Source organism: Apteryx mantelli, chromosome 2 (assembly GCF_036417845.1).
Source record: "Apteryx mantelli isolate bAptMan1 chromosome 2, bAptMan1.hap1, whole genome shotgun sequence".
In the NCBI taxonomy this organism is placed as follows: Eukaryota; Metazoa; Chordata; class Aves; order Apterygiformes; family Apterygidae; genus Apteryx; species Apteryx mantelli.
Window position 1 is genome coordinate 129,317,867 of NC_089979.1, and position 27,224 is coordinate 129,345,090.

At 36.2% G+C, this 27,224-nt stretch overlaps 1 protein-coding gene across 8 annotated transcripts in view; it reads left to right on the forward strand.

Annotated features, from left to right (window-relative positions):
• The first annotated feature begins 880 nt into the window (after positions 1-880).
• Positions 881-27,224, forward strand: part of TBC1D5 (TBC1 domain family member 5) — a 337,770-nt gene continuing 311,426 nt past the window's right edge. For 7 of the 8 annotated variants that reach the window (XR_010883476.1, XR_010883479.1, XR_010883480.1 and 4 more), the window contains exons 1-3: positions 881-929; positions 21,033-21,189; positions 25,832-25,894. The gene's annotated coding sequence lies outside the window, so the exon portion shown is untranslated. The remainder of the gene's footprint in view (positions 930-21,032; positions 21,190-25,831; positions 25,895-27,224) is intronic. The other variant, XR_010883477.1, reaches the window with a different exon arrangement.

The following is a 27,224-nucleotide window of genomic DNA, read 5'->3' on the forward strand; positions in this document are numbered from 1 at the left end:
GGGAGCTCTGCAGCTAGGGGCCCGAGGGAGCTGGGAACAGGGGGGCCTGCGCACCCGGGCGAGGACCAACCTCAGCCCCTGAACCTGCAAACACAGCTTGACACAGCACGTAGCCTCTTCTTTCAGCAGGCGTTAATTTCTAGGACAACATCTACTTCCTTCTTCAACAAGGAAGTTTCCACAGCGGTTTGAATCTGGCCAGTCACTTCCAGAGAGCAGTGTACTGAATACACTTTAAATTATCTCATTTAAGCTGCCCTCTCCCCAGCCCCCTCCCCGCCCGGTAGGTAACGACACTCTGCGTAAGTCTGATGTAAATAAAAGAGCCTCGGGCTCCCTCGGAGGGTAAAAGGTCCTGAACACGCGGCAAACGTGTAACTTTGCAATATAAAAAAAAAAAAAAAAATCCTGAAGTCCCTTTTCGCTCCCGCCTGCCAGGGCTCCCAAAGCAGCTCTTCAGGAGCAGGGGTCAGCGGAGCTGCGCCAGAGCCCGGGACGGGGAAGCGCCGTCGCCGCCCGCCGCCCGCCTCCCCACCGCCCCGCCGGCCCGAGAGGGGCCCCGCGCCCGCGGCGGCGCGCGGCGCGGCGCGGCGCCCCGCACCCACCCAACGGCCGCGCGGGAACGGGAGCGGGCACAGCGCGCGCCTGCGCTCCGGGGAAGGCGGGGGGGGGAAGGGGCGGCGCCAGCGCGCACGCGTGGCCGCGTGCGGGCGGGAGCCCTTCCCCTTCCCTTTCCCTTTCCCCGAGTCTCCCCCCGCCGCCTCCCCTGGCCCCGCGTCCCTCGCAGGGCGCCGGGCCGGCGCTGGGGTCTGCGTGCCGCACAGACAGACAGGGAGGGAGGGAGGCAGGCGGGCGGGCGGGGAGGGAGCAGGGGGAGAGAGAGAGAGAGAGAGAGGCTGAGCCAGATCGTCAGGCAGCGGCAGCAGCAGGTAAAGCCAGCCCCAGTGCATCTGCCCCCTTCGCCCGCTCCCCCCCCGCCGCCGCCGTGCGCTGCCCCCGCCGCCCGCCGAGCCCCGCCCGCCGCGGCGGCCGCTGAGGGGCGGCGAGGCCTGGGCGCCGCCGGCGGGCGCGGGCCGCGGCGAGGCCTGGTGCCCGCGGAGCCGCCCCGGGGCCGGGCTGTGCCCCGTGCTCGGGCCGGGCCGGGCCGGCGGCGGGGCCTTCCCGGCGGGGCCTGCGGGCTGCGCTCCGCTCCGCTCCCGGGAGGTGAAGCGGGGGGGGGGGGAGGAGGGGGAGGAGGAGGAGGCAGATCTGCCGCCAGGTTTTCCCCCTGAATTTCCTTTTTTTTTTTCTTTTATTTTTTATTGTTGTTGGTGATGGTTCTGATGGCTGAAAAGGGAAGTTATGGTCTCCGTGATTTTTCTTCTAGGCCTTTTAGAAAGAGTTTTTTAGAAGAAGCTGGGCTGCCGCCAGAGCCTCTCTTTCTTCTTGTGCCCACCCATCTGGCTTCAGTGCATCCTAACTGTCCAGTTTATTGCCTTGGCACAGTTTTAGGTGTTTGACTATCACCTTTCTTTTTCTTTTGGATACAGTAATTCAGGTGTTATAGATTTCAGTGCAGGGGCTGCAGCTGGCACATTTTAGCTGTTAGAGAGTTTTATACCCTTAATCACTGTATCATATCCATCAGTAGTTCACTTCAGCTATGTATCCTGTGGCAGCATGCATCCTGAAGGCTTTATGGTCTGATCTTAAGGAAAAGTTGTCCCACTATGTTGACATAAGTTCTTGCGTTAGTGGTATATCTGAATGTAAATACTTAACAGACAGCAATATTTGTTAATATGTGAAAGAATCATCTTCCAAAATGTACTGGAATGGGAATCGGGAGACAAGAGTACTTTTCTAAACACTCAGCTTTACAGCATTCGTTCACCACTTTATTCTCAGTAATCCTGCTTATCTTCCCTTACAGACTACTCTGAAACTTGGTTAAAAAGCACTACATAAGAGAAGTATTTCTTTTCATACCAGTGAAACTTTATTAGTTATTATTTGTCACTTCTGTTACTTGCCACACACTAATTCAGTTATGTACGGATAATACCTTTGTGAAAGGTAAACCTAAAATGTATCCCAAATAAAGGTGGGCTATGTTTGCTGGTATTAAAAGTACTAGAAAAAAGTTGAGAGTAATAAAACAAATTCAGTTAAATTGATCCTAGATTCCACTTCACTTTGAATCATCATCCACTGTTACATTTGCAACTGGCAGGTTAAAATACCATAAGTCCTAAAACTGGTAAATAGGAAAAGGATATAGTTTGTGGATGGTAATGACTTTTATTTTTCAAACCAGTCCTTATTTCATAAATGTAATAGTTATCTGACTTAATGTCATTGTGAATAACTAATTATCAAACTTCTTTTCACTGACTTATGTGTTACATGCATGATAATTTCTTCTGTTTGGCCTAAATGCTGTTACCCTAGAATAGAGTTCTAAACCGTTATGTCAAACATATATGCAATAGTAGTGATTACCGGACTTGCTACCATTAAGATCTTTTTTAGTACATTCAGAATATTAGATAAAGACACGGTTAGACATGGCCCCAAAGCAATTGTTATGTTTTAAACTATTTGTATACCTTCTTGAAATTGGTAACTCTTTTGCTGAGCCAACGACAGTGACTTACCCTTGTGTGATTTGTGAACCTACATTATGAACTTCAGTTTACAACAAAGTATGAGAGCATGACCGATTATCATTTTTACATATAAGTGTATACTGTGAAGTATGTGGGGGTTTTTTTCTGGATTTTATGATGGCTTCATAATTTGATGAAACTATAGATGTGGTCAACTCCTATGAAAATCAAACCTTTCAAAAGGTCCTGATGACATTGTTTTGTTCAGGAGAAGAAGAAGAGAGTCTGTTCTCCAGCTTTGTGGATAGGAAGTGCACCTAAATAAGACTTATACTGATAGCTTTCTTAGCTATTAATTAAACTGATGAAATTCTTCTATGTTTCACTTCATTTCACATTCTCACAAATCTAAGGAAAGCCACGAAATAGATTCTTACAAATAGTTCTGTTTCTACTGCAGTATTAGCAAAACTCACTTGTCACACACAAATGGTTGATAGCTTTTCTTAAGCACTCTGGCACTTGCAAGAATGGCACTCAACTTTGAGAAATGTAAGTGAAAACATTCTTCCTCATTTACATTTTTCCTTCTTTGCATTATAGTGTTGGGTTTATTCAATTTTTTTTTTTTTTTTTTTTGCTTTTGAATAGCACTTGCTTCTTTTGGACTTCAGTACCTTGTATGAACGTGCAAGAAAAATATGATTTGGTGGAAATGTGTTATACATACTCTGCCTGCATATGATTTACAGTAATTTAGAGGTCGTCTTTGCTGTCTCCAGGTTATTGTTGCTATTATACCTTTGCTTTTCGCTGGGGAAGGACCATGCAAAGAGCTGTTTTATACCTGGCCATGAAAGGAATTCTGCTGCTGACGTCTTTTTAGAGAGTTTACTCTGTGCTCCATCCTTAAAAATTTTATCTTAAACTGCTAGGTATGCTGTTGTAATTGACAACAGCTGTTGCTGAGAATTGTGGAGGATAGACGGTTTCGAAGATAATCAGTTCCTAGTCCATTTGAGGCTTTGCTGATTAGCGTGTTGAAGAGAATTTTGGATCAGGAGCCTGTCATGACTGCAGAGTGCAAATGTGATAATCTGTAAACTGTTTGACTTAGCTTATTTACTACAGAGCAGGGTAAAGTCTATAGGTTTTGTATGTTTTTTTTTTTTCTTCTAGCCCGGTAAAGCACTCAAAGCATTTAAGTCTCTAGCCCATAAAAATACATATCTCTGGCTGAGTTTTGCTCTAAGAGGAAGAGGGCTCTTAAACATGATAGAAGGAGTTATTTGCCTGTGTCTGGTTGTTATGTTAGTGAGGCTTTATACTCTCTTTTCACCACAAAAAAATGGGCATAGCTGTTGCCATTTCCATTTTTTAGAAAGATTGCTACTGTATTCTGTGTTTTACTTGAGAATGTTTTTGTTGCCCAGATGTTATTTTTTTCCCCCCGATATTGCAGCTTCTGAGATCATAGTACTTTCAGTAAAGAATACAAAGATGATGCAAAGTTTGCAGTTCTGGTCATGCTGGATTATGTTATAATCTGATAATTCATATTCTTTTCATTGATGTTGAATAGCAAAAAGAATGATTAGTTTGAATCTTACGATATCTGTGTTGTATGACAGTCTTTGAGGAGAAATAATTGACCATACATGTACTCTTGAGAGTTGGAATAAGAAACAGAGTCAAGCTGGAATAGTTCCTCAGACTGCATCCAGGCCATGGAGGTGGACATTAGATGTTTAGCAATTTGTGGTGATAAAGGCTGATGGATAATCAAGCGCAATAGCAATAGATATTGCCTCTGTTAATGGCTAGATTTGGATTTTCCAGTAGCACTGGAGCACATGACCTCAAATCTAGCTGGAAGAAGTTTGAAAATAATAGGAAGGGTCATATGCCACTGGTGTTGAACTTGCGCTAGAAGAGAGACAGTATCATAGTGTCCTTTGTAGTATTTAAAAATGCATTTTACTTATTTCTGTCCTATTTAAGTTGAGGGGATTTTTGTTTGTTAATGGATTGGCAAATCTTTATTTTAGGTTTATTGAAGAACTTTATTACCACACTACTAGTTAATCTAGCTGTGTGTATGTGAAAAGTTCATGTATTTGATTAAGTTAAACCTGTGTTTAGTACTGTATTGTTTAATGTTGCATTAGAGTTATGCGAACATTTCATCTCAAGTGTGCTACAGAATCAATTTTTGTCTGCATTTTTTTTTTGCTAAACTTATAGTTGGCTAAGCTGTTTTTAAAAGTGTATCAAGATATTGAGAATCTTACTTCTGGATGACTTGTTTCAGTGATTCATCTTTTTCACTATTTAAAAATAAGGCATGCAATTATTGTTTGAATACATTTGAATGCATCTGTTTTCAGTTTCTAGTCACTGGTTCTTGTAATCCTCTTTGAATTCTCTGTCATATTAGATTGCCTTAAAACTTGATTTTTTCCTTTGACACAGTGTTTTCACTCTTCTGTATTGTGGCAGTCCATAGCATTTCAAGGCAGATAGAGATTAGAAAATATATTTTTAAAAGAGCCTGAACAGATCATAGATTTGCTGGGCTGGCTCCTCTAGGACTCTTGGATAAAGTTTAACAAGTATGCTGATTTAAAATGTTTGTCTCACAATGTTGTTTAACATCTGATCTGGAACATCTGTTTAACAAATGAGTTGGAAAGAATGTCAATATAATATGACACAATTATACCATTTTTGAGTCTTTCCAACTATAGAATGAAAATATTTATTGAATATTTTTGATCTTTCTGTATGATTTTTAACATTTCTGCCACCTCCATCTAGTCATGGTCCTATGCTATTGTTGAGGTGATTTTTTCTTACTAATATTTGTAAAAGCTTTCAGTGTTGGCTTTGTCATAAATGGATGTTTTATGTCTCTCACCAGTTTCTACACTCCATAATTCTAATTTATATAGATAGTGATCTAGCCCCCCCTCTTCTACATTTGTTGATCCTGCTTTTGTATTTTGTATACTTGCTTTTGTTTTCAGATAAACTAGGTTGGGTTGTAGTCAAAATTGTCTTGTTTGTTACTGTAGAGCTGTGACTGATCATAGATAAAAGTCATCTTAAAGAACTTTGCATTTTCATAGTTTTCTGTCTAGGATTTTTCCTCTCAATCAATTTTGTTCATAGTTTTCTTCAGCTTCAGAAAATTTGAACCCTTAGGAATATGAACATGTATGTGCATGATATATTTACATAGACACCTATGATCTCTATCTGCCTATGTAATCGGAGCATGATCAGTGGTTCTTAGACTACCACCAGTTTCTAGTCCCGTGACTTACCCATTTTAGCCATTGTAATGGCATATATGATAATATCTCTGTGTCAGATATGGTGGATGGTGTTAGAAAACTATTGCTAATAATTAAAAAAAAAAACTGATGCTTTTATTATAGGCTGCTTAAGACCTTGGCATATTTAGTTTCATTATTAAAGACTTCAGTTTGACATTTTTCTTTCAGCATATTACAAATATGTGCTCATGAAGAAAATCCTCCTGTTGTCTAGTTTGAACTGATGGTCTGTAACAGACTTCTACTTGTATTCACTCCTGAGCTGTCTTATTTAACCCAAATCCACAAGCAGTCAGTGTCCTTTGGTTCTGAGTTATCAGATAATGAATGTCTGAAATACATTTCTTGAAACCTGGATTGTGCATGTTTGATAATAAGTGATATTTTTATTTAATCTCTACCTTTACAAAAATATACTTTTGGCCTTTTCTTTTTACTGTTGGGAAGAAGTATAACTATCTGATGCATATTTAGCATAAACTTGAATTTCAGAAAGCTGTGGAACTATTTAAAAGGCTTTAAGAATCTTTCTAGAATTGTATATTTTTGGTATTTAGAGTTCACTCTGATGTAACATAAAAATTGCACATTGGACTGGATGAATTGTCATCTAGGCCAGTGTTTTGTCACTTGGAGTGGCCAGCAATGGAGGCTATAAAGGAAGGTGCAAAAAATTCCAAATTATGGAATAACCTCTATACCATGCAACTCTTCAAATTCCTGTCAGATTTAATGGTATAGCATGCTGAGCACGAGTTTGCTTCCCCATAATATTTTTCTGGTTGGTGCATAATTTTATATAGGTGAGTGTTTTTCATTATACATGGAGATACCAAATCCTTTTACAATTTTTGTGGTGGTGTTGTATTTGTAAGCTAGTTGCCTAAAGTCATGCTCAGGACTCTTTTCTGAATTGTTACAGTAGCTTAAAGCTCAATAGTATATACAAGCAGTGTATATGATTATTTCCAATCTATTGTGCTTTAGATGTATCAGCAACAAATTATTGTAAATCTGAATAAGAAGATGCAATGTCTAGGTGGTGCTTTTGATTTCTTGTATCTTCTGGACTAAATTTTGTCTAGATTATTCATGATTAATGCTTCCTAGTTTTGTAGAGCCTTACATCTATAAATGAAAATGTCATTAATCATTTTCAGTGTGAGAAAGCAACTTATTCAAGGCCAAAGAGCAACTCAGTGGGAAAGCTCCAGTTAGAACCTAGATTTTATAATATCTCACTTATCACAGTTAACTCAGGAGCACACTGTAAAATATTTAATAAATCATACAAGTTTATTAAATCATGGAAATGAAAAGACAATTTAACAATTGAAATAGTAACCTGTATAAAAGACTTTTGAAAAGTACGGTGAAAGAGCAGATATAAGGAGAATACTACTAATAGCTGTAGGAAGAATACAACTAAATATTTAGGATTATACTTTCAATGTAAAGATGTAAAGACTATTTGATAATTGTGCAGCAGGAATAATTTGGTTCTTAATTTCTGCAGTGAGAAGAGTGGCTCTATAGGGGTACTGATGCCTATTTTGCCTGTCCTGCTTTCTATAAAGCTTTCATGCATTTTTAGAATGGTGACTTTGAAACATGCAGTATATACAGCCTGTTATTTCATTTGGAACCACATACTTAAAAAAAAAAAAAAAAAAAAAAAGGTGCTTTGCTTGACTTTCAGTTATTCATGAGTCAATAGCATAGTGTTTCCTCCTTTAGGCTTGACTCATTTTTAGTATACATCATTTGCATGTATGCCTATGGTGCTAATAAATATACGCAGTTTGGAGAAAAGATAATATATTCAAGTACTATATATGGGCAATTTTTTTTTTTTTTTTTTTTTTTTTTTTTTGTAGACTGAAAAATAAACCAGGTGCTGCTAGTGCTGATACCTCCTAAAGTGCATCGTACCCCTTAGTCTTTATGCACAATGTGTTAAACAGTCTAGGCTAACAGGCCAAGGATTTGACCTTACTTGGTTTTCATTGTAGTTCACATTTATGCATAAAACCTATACTGGTTGTGCCCTGTCAGTTTTTTTGCTTCATGAAAATGTGTGTGCAAGAGATCCTTTTCTTTTGGATTTGCTGTTCTTTTTGGGATAAAAGTATATTGATAGACTCATGCTATAATTTTTGTAAGTTGACTGCAGCACTTCAATTTCTAGAGCTGCTGTTATTTGTCATTTAGCCCATGAGCATGTGAGGCATCTCCTAATGCAGATAGTCATAGTCCTTTGCCGGTGTTTGAAGGCAACTTTCAGGAAGATCCCATGTAATCCTCTCCCGTTTTCCATTATTCTCAGTAGCTTCAGACTTGCACTATCCCCTTCCAGAAGTAATAGGTCTAGCTCAAACCATACAAGCTTGGGAAAGAAGACTGGGAAGGGGAGAAAGGGGCTGATGAGGGCTTACACCAGTGGGTTTAAGAGGTATACCTTCAGCATAAAGCTCAGATACTTACAGTTTTACAATGCTATTCAATGCCTATTAATTTGTAATTTTTACACTAAACATTTGTTTCAGATCCGTCTTACCTGTTTCTCTGTAGTCTGCCTTAATGCTTGCAGCCTTTGACTTTCCTGAACCTGAAAGAACCTAGCATACTTCTAAGATTCCACCTTTGAAAAACTGGAATAAAACCAAACTCAACAAAACAGAAACTTTCATGAATATTTAAGGATCATTATTCTTTTTTATTTTGTTTATTACAATGTATGTCTCTTAACCTTTTGTCTGCCTGATTTTTGTACGTGACAAGCTCCTCTGCTTCTGTGTTTGCAAGTTGCAAGTAGGTCCAGCTGCAACAGAAATAATTGTAAGATAGAAAGGAAATGTGGGCAAGGAAGAAAAAGTATGCTTATAGTAAAGATACATTCTTTTTAAAAAAGGTACCAGTAAGAGGGGAGTTAGTTTTAGGTATGTTAGCAGGTTATATTGGCTAGCTGCATTTATAGGAGTAATGGAAGAAATAAACTTTTACAAGGGTTTTAACTAAGGTCTTGTTGGATTGTCTTAAAATAGTATATAGTGATAAGGATTGGACAAAAAAAATGGTGTAAATTTGCTGAAGAAAGGATCACTAAAAACAGTGTACAGTTAGTGAAGATCTTGGCAACCAGTGTGATGAATATTTTAGAGGTTGCACGCTGCATGGATTGGTAGGGAGGCTGTATGGATTACACTGATGAGAGGGAAAATGAGAATTTTAGCTGTGTAGACAGGTTGAATCTTACATATATGGGTCTTATGAAGAAAAATCCAAGGTTTCAGATATGATCCAGTGTTTTGGAAGATGAAGAGGAGTAGGTGAAGATCACCTCATTTTGAATCAGAGTGGTGAAGATGGTGACAAAGATGTGTTTGATAGATGAAGAAAAGTGGTCAAGGATTTCTTACTTTTCTCAAACATTCAGTTTGCTTTAAAAATAAAAATATCCGTAGTAGGAGATTAAACTGACATTTCTGCCACGCTGTGTACTATCTACACTTTCCCCTCTAATGAAAAGATTCAGGTTGCCAGCAATTCTCTAGATTGGTAGTATTGTATTTTAACTAATGTTTCTCACTCACCCTGACCAGACTACTTCTAAAATTAATAGTCAGATTAACTTCAGAGTAAATGAAAGGTTGAGTACCAGTTTTATTTTCTTCAGCTGTGAGAGAATTTATCTTTAAAGCCTTTATCTTTAAACTGAGCTACAGTTTGCGATGATTTCATCATTGAGAAGTATCAGGAACTGACAACAATAAATTAATTACCATTTGACTTGAGACTAATTTCAATATACAGTTATGAATTTTGTTTGGTGAAAGGTTATGGTCATGCCAATTTTACTGTTGTTCATTTTGCATAGTTTTAAAGGACCTGAAATGTGTCTACTCCAGAATTCTGTTGTAGCAGCTAGTAATGTATTTCTAATGGTTCATTGCTACATCTGTTTATAGCATCCATTGGATATTGTGGTTTTCTGTCTAGTCTCTTCTGATATGCTAACATCCTTCCTCTAACTATTGAGATACATTTTTGCAATTTCCTTATCTTAACAGGTTGTTTCAGAATATTTTTCCTTCCACCTGAATTTTTGGCTCTTCTGAGACTGAAGGTATTTTTCACTGTCAGTTCCTCTCAAAGTCTGTGCCACCATTATAATATATTAACTTGAAGATCCAGGTGAAGGATGGCAGCCAGTGAAATGAAACCAAAATGCAAATAGACTTTTTAATGACATGTACATGTAAACAGAAGAAAAAGTTTAAATGATGTCTGTTATCTTTCATAGGTGAAAAATACAGGGAGGGGCTCTCCATTCTTGTCTCCTTCTCTGAGAGCACAAGGTCTGTCATCCAGCTTCTTACTGTTTCTGAAGTGGCCTGTCTTACAGACAGGACTCAAAGTTCAACACCCCCTTGTAAAATCTGTTATCTCTAACACTTAATTGGCTGTGGATCATCTGATTGCACTGAACCCTGCTGTGCTTTCTTGGATCCAAAGGCATGTATAAGTTACAGCAGTCCTTAAAGGACTGGTCATTTTATTAATACTGTGATGAAAGAAAAAAAAAAAAATCCAGCCTCCCTCTAGTCTCAGCCAACCTGATCTCTAGGAGAATTTCTCTGTGACCTCACTAATGCAAGAGATCTGACATCACAGGCTGGAACAGCTGCCCTTGGTTGGTGATGCAGTTGGACATTGGTGATGAAATGGCAGGGATCTGTCTGCTCCAGGTCTAGAGGGGAGTGACTGTGATGAGGTGAGATTCAAGCTATACTTCTGTTTCCTTCTGCCCAGTTAAACCTTCATTTGAAATGTCCTTCCCCAGGAGTAGGGTAGGGGAAGGGTTGGTGACTTACTAGGGGTTGCTCAGTCTTTGCCTGCTTGTACACCTTGTCAAATCCTACACCCAAACACACCACTGACATTTGGCAGAGAATGTAAAAGAAATGCATGTTACCAAAAATAAGCAAATAGAAACCAACACTGTGCTGAATTTGAATGGCTACATCTGAATTTGGTCTCAGTCTGTTGGCTGGGCTCACTGAAAGTCTGAGATAATGACCTCTACATTTCTTAGAATAATCATTTTTATTTTGTTTTGCTGGCTGACTCCTGATTGTGTTCTGCCAAAGTTGAGTTCTCTCAGTTTGCCCTGAGTTTTCTCTTTACACATCTGATATTTCTGCTTTTTAATGTTCTATAAGGCTTGTAGAAGGACAGCTGATAATATATGACTTATTAAGAAAGAGTGTTCTCATTCTTTAATTGAAACATTCATGAACAATTAATATCACACACATTTGACCATTCAGCTGTGCCGGACCTTGACATACATGCTTGTGTTACTAAGTGTATCCTGGTTATGACAGTCCATGAAATCAGGTCTCCAAGTACCACCTATTCTCTTAATTCTCTAATAATCAAGAAAAATGAGTTGGCTTGGGTTTTGTTTTCATTTTTATTTACCTCTCTTTCATAAAGCAGTAATAGATACTGGGACATTTTCGATATCTGGCCAACACAAAAGATATTGTAAATACATATAAGCATTTTAGAATTCTAAATTGGATACACAAACCTAATATATACACATACTAGCTTAAACAAATTATTTCTGAAATTTAAATGCTTTCAGTAAATCATGGTCCTAAAAAGCTATCTGGAGCATTCTGGCCAGGAAACAGCTGTCATTCCTAGAACAGTATTAGAATGTGTGTACAAGGAAAAATCACTGTTCTGCGATAGCTCACCATTTGGGTGTTCTTCTCCCACATTGTTAGTGCTGCCTTAGTCCACCAGAGCTTTCCCATGAAGGCAGACTGTATTTACTAAACTTTATATAGACACCTTGTTGGACAGTTAAGGCTTTACTACTCTTGATGACTGATTTGTGCATAATGTGGATAAAGACCATGTTATAGCAGCTGGTCTTTTATTAGACCAGGTGAAATGGTTCGTACTTAGACTCACACTATGGGAGCACAATAAAGTTATGAAATATGGAGGAATAAAAGTAAAATTGAGTTGATTTTATTAAGAACTTTTACTCTGTGTTTTGGTTGTAGTTCTTAAGTTACTCACTTTACATGTTTTAAGTCAGTGAATTGAGAATCTTTGTTCTCTAGTTCAGCATGTAAAATAAAGGAGGGTGAATAACTAAGCAGGGTTGTAGAATGGTGACCCAGACTAGCAATACTACTATCTTAGTAAACCTTGAATGATGCAGTCTTCATATTGTCTTGTCATGTGACTAGAAAATTGAGCTGAGCTGCAGCAAAATTCTGTTTACATTTAAGATCATGTGAAATTGGTATTCATGGTGTGCCTCTTTCGATCCTGAAGGTGATCCCTCATAATCAAAAATGTTGAAGAACATTAAGATTACATTTTCCAAGTTGATGTATTTCTATAAAAGTACAGAAGATTGGAAAGTCCAGTGTATAAAACTTACTTAGGCATTATTCCTGCTGTTTGTGTTTGACTTTGCTTCATGTTTAGATTTTGGGCTTTAACTGATTTCATTAGTCAAGCTATCTTTTTCTTTTTTTAATAAGCGTTACTTACTTTGTGTGTGGAAATTTAAGGTTAAAATGAAATGGATAGCAAGCAAGCACTCTGGATAGGTAGCCTATAAATAATAAATAAAATGCCATCTCTTTCTGACAAGCATATGATTTCATGAAATTAGTTTACTGTGAAGTATTGCATGTGATACTGTACATTACTGAAAACAAAGCTTGAACAGTAGTCTGGAGAATTACTTCGATGCAGTTTATTTTTTAAACATAGTTCATTTCCTCACAGCATATATTCTTTGGCTTTTTCTAGCATTTGAGAGGATTTCTTTGCTGTCTTGATTTGCTGTTCTAAAGGCATTTGTCTCTGTTAAGGAAATTAATTGATCTGACAGGTCAGACGAAATATCTGTTGGTTGCCCATATGTTTTTGCTGCATGTCAAACAATACACTTGTTACAGTTATAGGGGTCTTACGTAAAATGGATAGTAAAGTACTAGTACGATTAAGTGAAATAATGCATTACCTTCTGGGTTCCTGCTGAGTAAGCACTTAGTTCATGAAGTCAAATGTTGAAATCCTAGGCTTCAGGCTGCTCACAATTTGTTCCAGGAAGGGAAAATTGGTCTGTACTCAGTCATGAGTTACTTGACTGCTGACTTCAGTGGTGGAAAGACCTGCAACTAACCAGACTTGAAATGACCAATATAATTATAATCAAGATAAATTTACTGGAGCTGAGAGATGGGAAGAAAAGGTTATGCGCCAATCAGTTAAGTTAAACTATTCTCTGTCCGTTGTTTCTACATTGGTTTATATTCATTAATTGTTTATTTCTGCTGTTACTGTTCTGTAATGGTTATGATGCAATTAATTTTGACATTAGTTTACTTGATATGGGTTAAAATTTTATTTCAAATAAAGTCATATCTAAAATTTAAAAGTAGATGTTGATGGATCTGATTTTTAATGAGCAACAGCAGAAATCTTATAAATAAAACACACTGAAAGGGATTTAGTGAATGTAGGCTTTTTTTTTATTAAAATTGTTTGTGAAATAAGGATGGGCAGAATTATGTAGGCAGTAGAGGTGATGCCAAGAATCAGGAGTTCAGGAAGGATAACTAAGGATAACTTCTGAACAGAAAATATGGGTGTTTTTAATTACTTTTATTTGAATAAGAACATGAAATATTGTATCTTAAGGCTATTATTTTTTTAACAGGATGAATTTTAGATTCTGATCTGTGTCAGTGAAGTGTTTTATCTTGAAATCTTGTGGGTGGGAATCAAATTTCCATGTGAGAAATAAAATATGGATAACTTGGAGTTTAGTCAGTGAACAAATCTGAACAGTTGTTCAGATTTAGATAGTAGAAGAAAAAAATATTCTATAGCTTGTTAAAGCTTTAAACTACCTATTAATAGTAAGGATTAGTACTGGCATTTAGGTGACAGTAGGAAAAGTAAGATTAATCAGGAAAAATAGTCCCATAGTTGTTTATGGGCCTCGGTCAGTACCTTTGCCTTGTTAACACCATTTACTGTGATTAAGAATATCCAAAGTTTATGGCATCAAAAAAATCACTGCGGAATAAAGCTAAAGGATTTTTTTATTGTTGGATGTGGTTTTATGTTTGGTTTTGGAGACTGATTTGTTTTATAGTTTCAGTCAAAGATCAGCACAGTCATTTGATCCTTGACTTTTTCTTCCCTGTGTCTGACAGTGCTGGCGGCATTTTCTTCTGTCAGGCTTTTGTTGTTTAAGATCAACCTTTGACTCACTGACACTGTAATGAGGAGTAAACAAGCCCTATTTCTTTGAGATGACTTGTAGTATGTTTCTAATGGATTCCGAATTTCATAATATTGGTTTAATAGTTATTAAATCACATAACTGTAGCAAACTCCATAACTGTATACTTCACTGGTAATAATTGCGTCAGGGAAATGAGTCTCACTGCCCCATATGGAAGGGTACGTTTTCAGTCCTGATGATATCAGCTTCTGCCCTCTACCACTACCTGTCTGCCTGCTCTAGAATACCATCTCCTCTGTCTTGTTTCCAGTCTTCCACATTCAACCACTACTTCATAGTCACTGTTTTAGAAACTTCCTGCCTGGCCTTTTTCCCCACTCATAAATGTGTTAGGTAGTTGCAAATCCACATTTGCTTCCAGTCAACAACATAAAGAATGGGTTAGTACATCTCTTACTCCTGTACATCTCTTTCTTTTCTCTGCCTTGTTGTTTTCCCTTTCCCCTTCCAAAAATATTTCTGTTTTTTTACTTTTGCTGTGCTTTTAGCCTACCAGTTTTCCAATTTCTCCCATCCAATCACATGTGTTACCATATTCCCATACCCAGGCTTATGTTCTAATACATAGGGCTTAAAAATATGTGCCCACCGATGAATAGGTACTTGGCAGGGTGTAGAGGATAGCATGTTGTTGAGAAGCCAAGCTTTAACTTTCATGTGATTTCTAGGATTAGAAAATATAACAATGATGACCCTTAAAACCACCATGTTAATCAACATTTGGGGATATTGATCCCATCTAGCAGATGTATAAACATCTGAAGCCTTTTGCCCCTTCGGTGTTAAAAAGAAGATAGGACATTCTGTCTCACCTGTCAGCATCTTCAATAAAAAGTGACTTGAAAAAAAAAAGATAAAAAATCAAAGAAAATGGTTGAATTCAAGATTCCATTGGTTTCTAATCAAACAAGCTTTATCTTCTTCTGCTTCTCAGTGGATAACTTCTAGTCACCATGTAATTTATTGTTCATTGGTGGCATTGTTCAGCAGGCCTGAAAGTTACAATAATTAAGTAACAAGAGTCAAAGGAAAGTTATGTTGGCATAATTATTTGAATAAATTTGCCAGATCCACATTCCAGATTCAATGTAGGGTAAGTTAAAGCATTATTTCCATGAGTTTTCAGTGCTTTCACACAGTCATTAATTAATGTTGAAATCTGTCATTAACAAGTGAAATGATATGTTTCAGTGAGAGAATAGGTTACGTGCTTGTTTGTCTGGAAAATCATGGATATTGGATAATTTTAGATACCCTTCAATTGGGTATTGGTTTTAAGTAAAAAAAGTAAAGTCTTTAGATGAGGAAAAGATAAACCTTCCTGGCATCCCAAGATTAATGTATTGGAGTCCAATACATTTAAAAGGAATTTTACTGAGGTAAATCAGTAGGGACTGTTCCTTGACTGAGGTTCTGTAAACCATTCCATAGATAACTTTTCTACTCAGCAGTCAAAAGAAGAGGAAGGAAAAAATCCCAGATGCTTTGGAAACTAAATTGGTGAAACTTGCAGGAGGACATGGTGGTTTCACGCTGGCACTTTTTTTGTTTGGTATATTATTTCAGTTGCTAGAACACTCATCTGGGTCATGGGAGACCAGATTCAATAAAGTTGTTCCTGTACCAGAGATAATTTTAGCTTGTAATTTTAGCTTGTAATAGACTGCTGCTGGAAATTTTGGGTATGAGATGCCTACTGTCTTCTGTCTAATACAACTTCCTGTCGTATAAATTAGAAATTCACTGAGGCTATAAATGGACTTCAGGGAACCTGCATTCAGGGTGAATACCGTAATCATCAGGGAAAAGAATAAATCTCACTCTGTTTCACTGACAATGCACATTTTATACAAAGTGGAGCAGAGACAAGAGTGAGAGTAAATAGCTGCTCTCAAGCACAGGAGGGATTTGTTCCTCCACTTTTGTGTGAATACTCTAACTGTAGGTATCTGAATACAAGGGGACACCACTGATTTTTGGTCATGCAATGACAAGGTTCATTTTGATTGTAAGCTCACCTTATAGACTGAATAGCAAGTATCATGATCATTGTCAAAAACTGATGAAACTGGAGGCTAACAAAAGCCGCAGCTCACGTGTCAGTCATTTCATTTTTCCATTCCACTGGTAATTTTAACTATAGGTAAATGTCATACACGTTCATCAAACTGTTTCATTAATAATTCTAAACATAACTCAATGAAATAGAAGAAAAATGCACCTGTCTATATACGTGTTTAGTTGAATTAGCTTTAAAAAGTATGTTTTGTTAATCATCAATTATTACCCCAAATAGTGATGGTTCTACATCGGAAATAGTGAGGGTCCTTAGGGAAATGAACAGTAGTCCTGATTTGTAGTTAGCACAATGAAAAAAGCAGTTTTATTTAGTTGGAAAAATTTTCAGCTCTGTTGTTGGAGCCCAAAATGCCTAATCTGTAATGCTGCTAAAAGAAAAAACAACAGCTAATTCTTCCCCTTGTAGAAATTAGATATACACTTCCTAATTTGAATCATTTTACCCAATTTAAATCTAACATGTGAAATCTTTTTCTTCTTTCATTTTAAGAACTTAAAATTCTTCAGTATCTGATCTCATTAATGAATTACTAGACCTGGTTCAAACTTTTTCATATAACAGTTAGGAAGAGGCTAGTGGTGTAGTATTATTTCGTGTAAAATATTCCTTTACCATAATGAGAGTTTTCCTTTTATTTGCAGGAATGTAAACAGTGAATGTGTACAAAATATATCAAACGAGTTGTTGCCTAAAATAACAAAAGGTGAATTTTTAAATATTCAAACATAAGTAAAAAATATACTTTAATGCAGACATTATGTACTTTTTTAAAACTGATAGTTAATGTTCTCATAATTACATTAATTCTGTCTTCCTTCAGGTACTTTATTTGTTATACATATGCCTGTATGTATGCTGTTATATAATATACAACTTATGAGGATCCCATTAATGATCATGATCTTGAAAATCTTCTGAAATCTTCAAAATCGTCTTCTCCAATGTCCTTTAGGTCATCTTAATTTAAAAAAGCTGGCAAAGTACTACTTTTTTGCTATTTTCCAAGACAAGTTTAGGTAATTTGTCTTCTGAGAAATAACATGAGAAACTTTTTGAGACACAATGCTGCCGTTGAAGTTTCTGTTAGTTGAATCTTTCTTTCTCTTTTTACTGTTTTGTAGTACACTGGCAAAAGTACAGCATTTTATATTATTAATCCGTGTTTTTATGGAAGACTTGTATTTATCAGGCTTCTAATTCAGTTGAGTAGCTTATAGGGCATAGCAATTTCTAATATGTACTTTTGTCTTTCGCAGACCAGGTGTATATCCTTTTATATTTGAAGGTGAAGTACTAATTTATTCTTCACTAATAACATATTGTACTATAAATCTGATGGTCTGTTTTAGGGTTTAAGGTATTCAAAAAAATGGTACCAGTTTCACTCTAGCAGATAAACCAACTCTTTTTTGTACACTGCTTACTAGCAGAGGTGGTTATTTTATTGATGAATATGGAAAAAGTGTATAGTCCAGTGCTTTGTTCCATTCCTCTAATTTATGACACCAGTAATAATAGATGATGAATGAGATATCCAAAACATTAATAAATTATCTTAAGAGGTGTACTAAATCAAAGAGGAGGAGACTAAGAAATAATCTTATATAGTGCCTCTAAGAAAAGTAAGCTAATTCCAGAGTCATATATTCAGCAGTATGCAAAAACCCAGAGAAATTTGTTGAAATTGAACTGCTATAGTTAGTACGATTTAATATAACTCAGCATTCCAAATGTGCTATTCTTTACACTTGGATCTCCAGCTTCAGGTGCCAAGAGATGTAAAGTGTACAAAGTAAAATCATTCTTAAATATTTAAGTTAAAACGTAGAATTTAAGCATGTTTAAAATAAAACGCTGCAATTTTGTTCTTCACTGATGATGCTTATATCCTCTTCATCTATTTACTAACAGGGTTGAAATCTGCAGCAGTTTTCTGCTGCAGTTTGCATTCACTAACTTGATGATACTGTGTGAAATTGTTCACTTGTTCTAAAAGAAACTACACACCCTTTTGTTTTTTTAGCATCTGAGATTTCTGTATTTTGTCTATTTGCATGCCACCAACAATAATTCCCCCAATGACCTTGACATTAACTATCTCAGCAGGAGTCTTCACACATGAGAAGAGGCATTTGAGAGAGAAAGCATTTATGTGACCTGTCATAGATAGGGAGCATCAAAGTAGTGGGTCAGTTTTGTACATACTGTTGCTGTTCTTATTAATCTCTTTCTCAGATTAAATAATAAATGGAGTGAAAATTAGCCACCATTATAGAGTACAGTGAGATCTAGGGGATGCAAAAAAATAGCTGATGTTGGAAGAAGTAAAACATCCTGGAAGTTGTCTATATTTTGTAAGGATTTCCATTTCACAAACTGCCTGTGAATGTGGTTTTGTGATTGGTTTAGGTTGACCTGTGTTTAGGCTTAGATCATCTTGTCATAAAAAGGAGCAATGTTTCTTTTCTTCTCCCTTTGTTCTCTTTTTGTCATTTTCTTCCCATGCCTTGCACCATCATCGGTGGGGTTTATATGGCTATATGGAGCTGTTCCAGCTACTAGATAATGCATTTTTTTCTTTCTTGTTGTTATGCAATGAGTTATGAAATCATTAAATGTTTTTGGTATGGAGTCAACACTGTTAAGGCCGTGTTTTCTACATCAATGACAATGGAAAACCCTTATCCTTAATGTTTTTTAATCAAACTGGAGCACCTTAGGATAGAGGTAGCTAATGCCTAGGAAAGGTGGCAGTCAAGCATAGGGGGACTCAATGTAGTCTGGTGTCAGCTTGGTGGATTTCTGGCATGGCTGCAAGACTAAAATTCAGGTGAGGTTTCTTCTGCTTTCAGACAGTTTCTTAATATACAACCACAAAGTAGGCTCTACCTCGTTGAGCTCATGTTGATCCAATTTTCACCCTTTTCTCTCTCCTTTGTTTTTAAGATCCTTGAGATTTTCTTCAAATTCTGTCATTTGTAGTCCAGTTCCATTAAATATCCTTGTATTTTCCTCTAAATGGTAGTGTCTGATAAATGCTTTGCTCTTTTAAGAACTGGTATCTTAAATAATATCAGTAACAAAAAGCACTCAACCAGTATACTGACTGTCAACCCCAGCTTCTTTCAGTTGCTTCTGAGGAGAGAGGAAAATGGAAACTGATGACTGAAAACCCAAGTTTCAAAGGAGATAATATCCCTTCTGTAATATGTGATGTTTTTAACATTTACTAAAGTATTGTTTTTGTAGTTGCACTGAATTTACCTACAGCAATGAATTATACAAACACGTAGTGCCTTTTGTGTTAAATTTCTTATCCATTTCCATATTTATTTTCCACCTTAAAAATAGTGCAAAAGAACATCTTACCGTGCAGCAGGGCCAGTATAGTGAACACTGTGTTCTGTATGTCATTGATCTCAATTTCGTTGTTGTGGCAAAGATTACGCTGTCGGAGTTGGATACTAAGCCACTTGTGTAGAGCTTCCGGACTTTTTTTTCAGTTCGCCCTCTCATGATCCCCTTATAATTTCAGTGATCTAAACTGTCCATAGCGGTCCAGATGCTAACATCTATCACTGAACTTCTCATAATGATGGCTGTTTGTCTTATATTTGAACTTTTGTTATTGTCTCGTGAATCTTTATTTTTTTTCCATTTCCCAGAATGCATTTAATTGATATTCTTTTTACCCATAGCTGTAATTTAAGCTTTAACTGTATCTGGAATTTATTGTAATCTCAGTTCTCCACATAAAAGTCATCATCAGAAGGTGTCACCAGTTTGCTTTCTATTTTTGTCTCCTCTTGGTTTTTAATAAATACAGTGGATATTATTAGTCATATGCTACTTCTAATCACTCTGCTTCTTCATGATGAGTGATGTATTAACATACTTTTTTAAAATGGTGAGTTGTAAACAATATTTTTTCTTAATTTGTTTTCCCTTAATCTAAGTTCAGGCATCTTGGCAAAATGTTGATATCAGTTCTAACGTAATGGATATGATATACCTGTGAGTCAGATGATCCCTGCTTTGGCTCAGTCAGCTCATACTTATGCAGTTTTTAAATTTTACTCGTTTTTCTCCATGGCTGAAGCGACCAGGTCTGTAATTTCTAATACTGTCAAGTCTGAAGAGAAGCATCAAGCATTTTTAGTAACTAGGATTTATGTCTAAATTTATTAGATCATTACACGACTAGTGTATAAATCCGACATAGGGCTGCATCTCAGTATATTGTCTTACTTTTTATTTCCTGCTGTTTTGTTGCAATTATATATATTGGAGCTTCACATGTAACTTTAAAATCTTTACTTCAACCTTGCATCTCTCTTTGGTTGACAGCTAACAATGCTCTAGTCAGTCTGCAAGGTGGAGGTTATTTTGTAGCACTGCACTGCAATGAGCCACAGACTTTTTGCTTTATCTATAGAGTTAAAACTGAGAGACTGAGGTGAGATGGGTTTCCCCATTCTGCCGACTCCAAAATCTTCTCATTAGGTTCAGCATGAAATCAAGATTTTTTGAACACCAAGGGTTCTCACCAGTAAGGGAAAGACTGAATTTATTTGCATTATCAACAGTTGCCAAGTGCCTGACCTTAGATTAAGGAAAAAACATTAAGTAACAGAATCCTGTCATACATTTAATACCTTTCTCATTATGTTCAGTGTGAAATCAGGACCTTCTGAAAAAACAGAAATGTCAATTAAACCCAGGAGTATTTTAGTGGTTAAGGCACCTGCTCAAGATCGCGGTAACACAGCTTTAAAGTTCCTTCTCTCTGTGATACATGACAGGAACGTGAATCAGCATTATTTATCTGAGGTGAGTGCTCTAATGTCAGGGCTGCTTTTCTGCAGTATGTATCTCAAAATCTCCTGATGGATACATTTCACTTGAAATTGGAGTAGACAGCCAAAAAGAGATTAGTAGCAGTTTGGGGTTTATGGTGCTCACCTGGATGAAAGATAAATAGGCTTAATACCTCATTTAATTATTTATATAAAATAGAAAAAATGTTTTGTGCAGAAATTAAAATATCTATATTGGTATTAAAATATACTGATAAAAGGATGGGGCAGCTGATGTTTTACAAAAATTGAAGTATAAACCTGTAGTCCAATGACAGTTAAGGCCTAAACTGGGAGAGTGCTTATTTGTGGAATGAGACAAGATCTGATCTTTTTGAGAGTAAGTTGTAATATTCACTCTATGTTATATGACTATCCTGAAAGAACAGCCCAGCATTGATTCTGTAAGACTATGACTGCAGACTGTGAACTTATAAAGTAGTCCTTCATGTGCAGATTTGTGCAATTCATAATTTGGAATTTGATGCTTCAGTAATTAGGGCATGTGAAATAAACATGTAATTGGAAAGAATCATCCTTTAGCCATGTAAAGAAATAAGACTAATTCCTCTGTTGCCATCGCAAAAGTATTACTGAATGCTTGGCCTTAAAACCTTCTTTACTGCAGAAAGCGTATTACTTGAGAAATAAGGCTCTTAACTTTAGGGCTGTACTCTATTGTGTATATGACATTTGAGAGCTTATTAAGAATCGAGAGGTGCAACATTAAGGTTCTTCAAAAAAGGGGAAGGAGCCTTAAGTAGCAAAATGTAAATATGAAATAATTATAAATTAATTCTTTGCCTAGTCCATTTATTTAAGCAGTATTAATGTTTCATCATTTCTCTTTAATAGAAAATGCGATGTTTAAATAATGTGGTAATTGTATTTTTAGACACAGTAGAACAGTGCCTTTAACTGGAAGATCAGATTTTGATACCAAAATAAAGATCTCATAGAAGGGAATAGTTCCAGGTTAGCATATTATGAAGTCATCTGTGGTGAATACTGCATATCAATCTGACAAAGGGTTAATGGTGGGAAGTGATATGAGTTTTATCTTTTTATAAATCAAGGGGTTAGTAAAAATGTGGGCTTACTGTTGATCATTAGAATACAAAACTATATGTTGAAATCAATTAACATGCATATCTGATGACTGATTGTACAAATATGAAAGTCAAATAATTGTAATCGTTAACCATGGCTTCAGGTCATACGAGTTGTCAACTCAAAAAAACTAGAGGAGTAGGAGGTTGATTTGCATATATTTAATGTGGCATGCTGTACATGTGGGAATTTGAGATAAACCTTTGCTAGTAATCTGCTTGTTTTTATCTAAAAATCGACTAGGAAATGTGGATCTTAACAGCCAAGTGAGCTCTGTGTTGTATTGATAGCAGTTGATTCAGTACTTTGGAATTTGACATTTTACTATATGTTTTAATATGTTAAAATTGTTTAAAAATTGTTAAATTGACAGTTGGAAGAAGCTGGTTAAAGAATTTATTCAAGAAATATTCAAAGTTCTTGCCAAAAGCATACTCAAAACTATACTGTAACTGTTTATAAGACTGGATTACTTTTTAAAGATTTTAGTTACACTTATGCAGTATATATCACAAGCACTTTTATTCCTTTTTATGATAAAAGAAAAATCAGTAAGACAGGTAATAGAATACAATAAAAATTCTAAAGAAATACTGTTGTAAGTCACAGAAGTGTCTATGTGAAGTGGACCAAAAGGATATTTTTTAATTTAATTGATGAATTGTAATAAATAGAGGGGAAGAAAGTGTGGCCAAGTGGAGTGAGGCTTCTGGCCTTGAAAGGATTTGCATACTGTTTAAGTTCCTGAATATAATAAATCACTGCAGTCAGAAAATCTTTTTCATGTGTAATGCAAAATATTCCATGTAACTCATAACAGTTCAAAGAATCCTTGAAATCTGAGGCATAGTCAGGAATCAGAACCTTATGTTACCTGTATTATTATAAGTACATGTCTATCTAGTGTCTCTTTGTCCCCGTTTTTCTGCTTCTGAACACTTAAAACATTTTTTTTTTTCCGGTCCTAAATTTTGAAATAGTTATCTCTTTCTAAAGTTTCCGTTGGTTACTCTGTATTTCATGAGTTTTCAAGTGGAAGAAGCAACAGTGTACCTCCTTTGATCTAATTAGTACCTGCGGACTAAGAAATTCACTATTGATGGCAGTGTTAAAGGGTAGAGAGGATAGCAGGAGGTCTTATTGCTCAATGCATTTTACTGTGAGCCTTATTTATAATTTTGCTATTGTAAAGATTTGAAGTTAGTCGTTGGTACATATGTGGTACAATTGCAGCTCCTTGCATTATTACCCAAATTAACTTAAGTACCAGGAGCAACATGGCCTCCTTTTTGTAGCAGCCTGCTTCTCAGCCTGGGTGAAGTGCTGCACTCACACAACTACTCTATTTCTGGTATCCTTGGTCTGTAAAATACACTGGAATGGCACTGTATTTTGCTTTAGCCTTCCATTGACTAGTGTTTTGCATGCTCTGTTGAGTAAAGGCATACGCTATGTTTGTCGATGTAGGGAGAAGGGAACCAGCTGGTAGAACTGAGGAAAGGACTCAAATTCAGTTTCTGTGCTTCACCTCCTTTCTAGGGTGGAATTTGCGTTTGACTGTGGAAGAGACAAAGGGGTCTGTTTCTCAGGTCATTGGCTGTATTACCTTCTGTCCCAGGCGTCCTTTCTTTATACAATTTACATGTCTATTTAAGCAGAGAATGGTGGCCCTCTATTTGACAAAAAAGTACTACTGTGAGGAGGTCAGTTCTGGAATCATACACAGAAAGCTAAAGTTAAACATTACAGTAATTAAAAACCAAAGAAGATTTTAAAAGGAAAAAAATATACATTTTTAAGGCATCGGTCACTGTAATTACACTTTTAGGTCTACTATAACTCAGTAGTGAAACATCACTTTCCTACTAGAGGCTGCCAAGCTGGAGATGAATGAAAATGATATAAGACTTAGTGGTACTTTCTACAGAAAGTCTTGATTCCAAAATCTCAGGATCATTCCTGAGCCATTGTATGTCCCAGTAATCCTTAAAATCTTTTAATGTATGTAGGGTATATAGTGCTTTTTCAAGGATCCGTTACTTTTAAAAAAGAAGGGTGTGGGATATTTGTGATTTGTGTTTGGGGGGGGTGCAGGTGGGAATGAAGTGTCATTCTCAAAACATGGATCTCGGTAGTAAAAGAGAATACCATAGCAAAATATGTGGTCTGGTTTGTCCCACTTGAGAAAAACATCTGAGAAAGAAGTGTCTCAGATTCCTTAAAATATTATGTAAGTTTTTTGTACTGTTGTGTTTTGGGGCTTGCAATATTATTGGCTCAAAAAGGGAGATATGCTTTTTCCTGATGACTATATTTAGCCAGGAAGAATAGTCCTTTTTAAAGCAAATTGAAATGAGTGTATGAGAGCGTGAAATTATCAGCAGCGCTGGTGCACATTTACATTACTTCTACATACTCTTTTGAATGACCACACAACAGAACAAGTACTTCATTTCCACTGTGTTGATTTTTCTTGACAAAACATGGCAGTCTGTCCAAAGGAGGGTGTTTAGCCAAGATAAATATAAAATTTATGATTAAGCAAAGTGTTTCCTTATTATAATCCCTAAAGAGACCTTCAGACTTGTTAAATAAAATGTGCCAAGGTAGTTTTAAGAGTAAATTGTCCTTTATACTTTTAAATGCTGAAATATGATAAAACCATCCCCATTTGAGATCTTATCAGCAGAAACAACACTGCTTCCTGACTTCCTTTGAACCAAATGGCAAAAAAAATGTATATATACAACATATAATTGTATAGTAACTTCAGGTTTGATGCATTCATTCAGTTTTACAGGCCAGTATAGAGATCAAGAGTCCATATCAGTGATGTGGCTTGTAAAACTGCATCTCACTCTTTCCTGTAATGTGTGTTATGGAAGGAAGCAAATAAATCTCCTTTTAGACAGTACAGATAAAAATTGATAATGTGATTACACTTCTGGCACATTTCTTTAAATGCTATATTTACAGAATGCCACTTTGAAGAAAAGTGGTGACTGTAAATATTATTCATTAAAATAAATAGGGAATGTAAACCGATTCAGGAGATCGGTGAGTTTTGACCTTTGTGGTGTCAGTGTTGGCTTTGGAGTGCAGTGTTCTAATTAAATTGTGAATGTACTTAGATAGTGGATATTAAATGGTCTCGCTGTATTCTTTCAAGGACTATGAACTTTGAAAATCAAGGATAACATTAGATGTCAGCCAAGTATTTTGTCCTTCTCATGGTTTGTCTTTACATCTGAAATAGTGCCAATTTGCACAGATTGTGTGTCAGCTTAAATACAAGAAACAGGCCTCAGTCTGCTTGAACTTGTTCCACCAAAGACTTCTATAAACTTTTGGTAGTCTGCAAACTATAATGATTGTTTCACATTAAGTTGCTTTGTAGAATTATAAAACAGCTTTTCTTGTGCTTTCAAATAAAATGTTGTCATCCACTAATGAATGAGATACCATCTGTAATAATTAAGGTTATTCTACTTGTTTTCCCCCTGCAGCAAAACTTCTGAAGGTTTGCAGAAGATAGTAAGAGAACCACCAAGAAGACTATCTGCAGTATTGTAAGTACTGCACTTGCCGGGGGGGGGGAGGGGGAGTGAATTAAGAATGTTGTAAGGAGATTTTCATTTTGGGGGGGAAAAATGAGCTACATAAAGGGATTACATGTAAAATACAGAGCAGGATGTATTGTAGCAATCATGTTAATAATTTACAAGGAAAAAGACTGCAGTCTTGTAAAATCTAAAATTGTATCCTTGTGCAGTGTAATCAGGAATTTACCAATAGCAGTGAAAAATATTTCTCTATCCACCAAAGATTGATCTGGTTTATATACATTTGTTTATTTAAAACTATCAGAATTTAGAAAATCATTGTAGTTTTGCAGGTTTGTCATTTGTTTTAGTGACTTATTGTTTAGGTTATTTTGCAGAATTATTTATTTGCTGATTTATTTATGTATTTCATTATTTATTTATTTGATTATTTAGTAAATTATTTATCTGATGAATTATTAATACATCTTCATGACATGCTTTAAATTATTTATAACTTAATTTTGAGTTTATTGCTTTTCAACGCTGCATTGTTACTGACTAGTTTTGATTTTTTTTTTTTTCTTTCTTTCTTGGTTCTTGAAAATTAAAGTACTAGCTCTAAGGCAAAAGTATATTCTTTGCAGAATCCATAGATGGTTTTCAATAAAGTAATTTACCATGTAGATACTAATTTTGTTTAGTTTTATATTGCTTATTATTGCTTTTCTACTTATTTAGCTTTTGCTTTTATTATTTCATAGGTGTGCCAAGATCAAATGAGTGACCTTTAAGGAACAAAGATAAATGTTTACTTTAAAATGTTTAGAAACAGAGTTGTTCTGTTTTCCCATTGTTAATTACTCTTTAATTATTATTAAAGTTTACTACAGATATTTTTGTCAAAATAAAAAGAATGCTTTTTAATGAGCCTCTTGATAGCTGAACTAATATATTTAACTTCTGCTAATATGAAAATAATAGAATCATATTAATAATTCTTGTGGAGAGTTCCTTCTTACTAGTGGTTTTAAATATATGGGGAGGAATGATGGTATCTTTAGATACATGTAGAAGGAGATATGTGTCAGAGTGACAGATGGGTTACATTTTTTTTCCCTCCACTGTTTTTTTGCATGCATAGGAATTTATAAGCTCCAAAAATTCAACATCTCTGTGTTGTTATATGTAAACTACTGTTATGTTCTGTGTTCACAAAGAATCATTCTTACCTCACAGCATATTGTTGTGAAGCCCGTTGTTGCATTGCTGCCTTCTGCCAATTAGCAAGGTCTGCAATCTAGTCTTTTTCTCTGAAGAGCCTCGAGTAAATGTATAAAAACAATGTAAGGGGTCA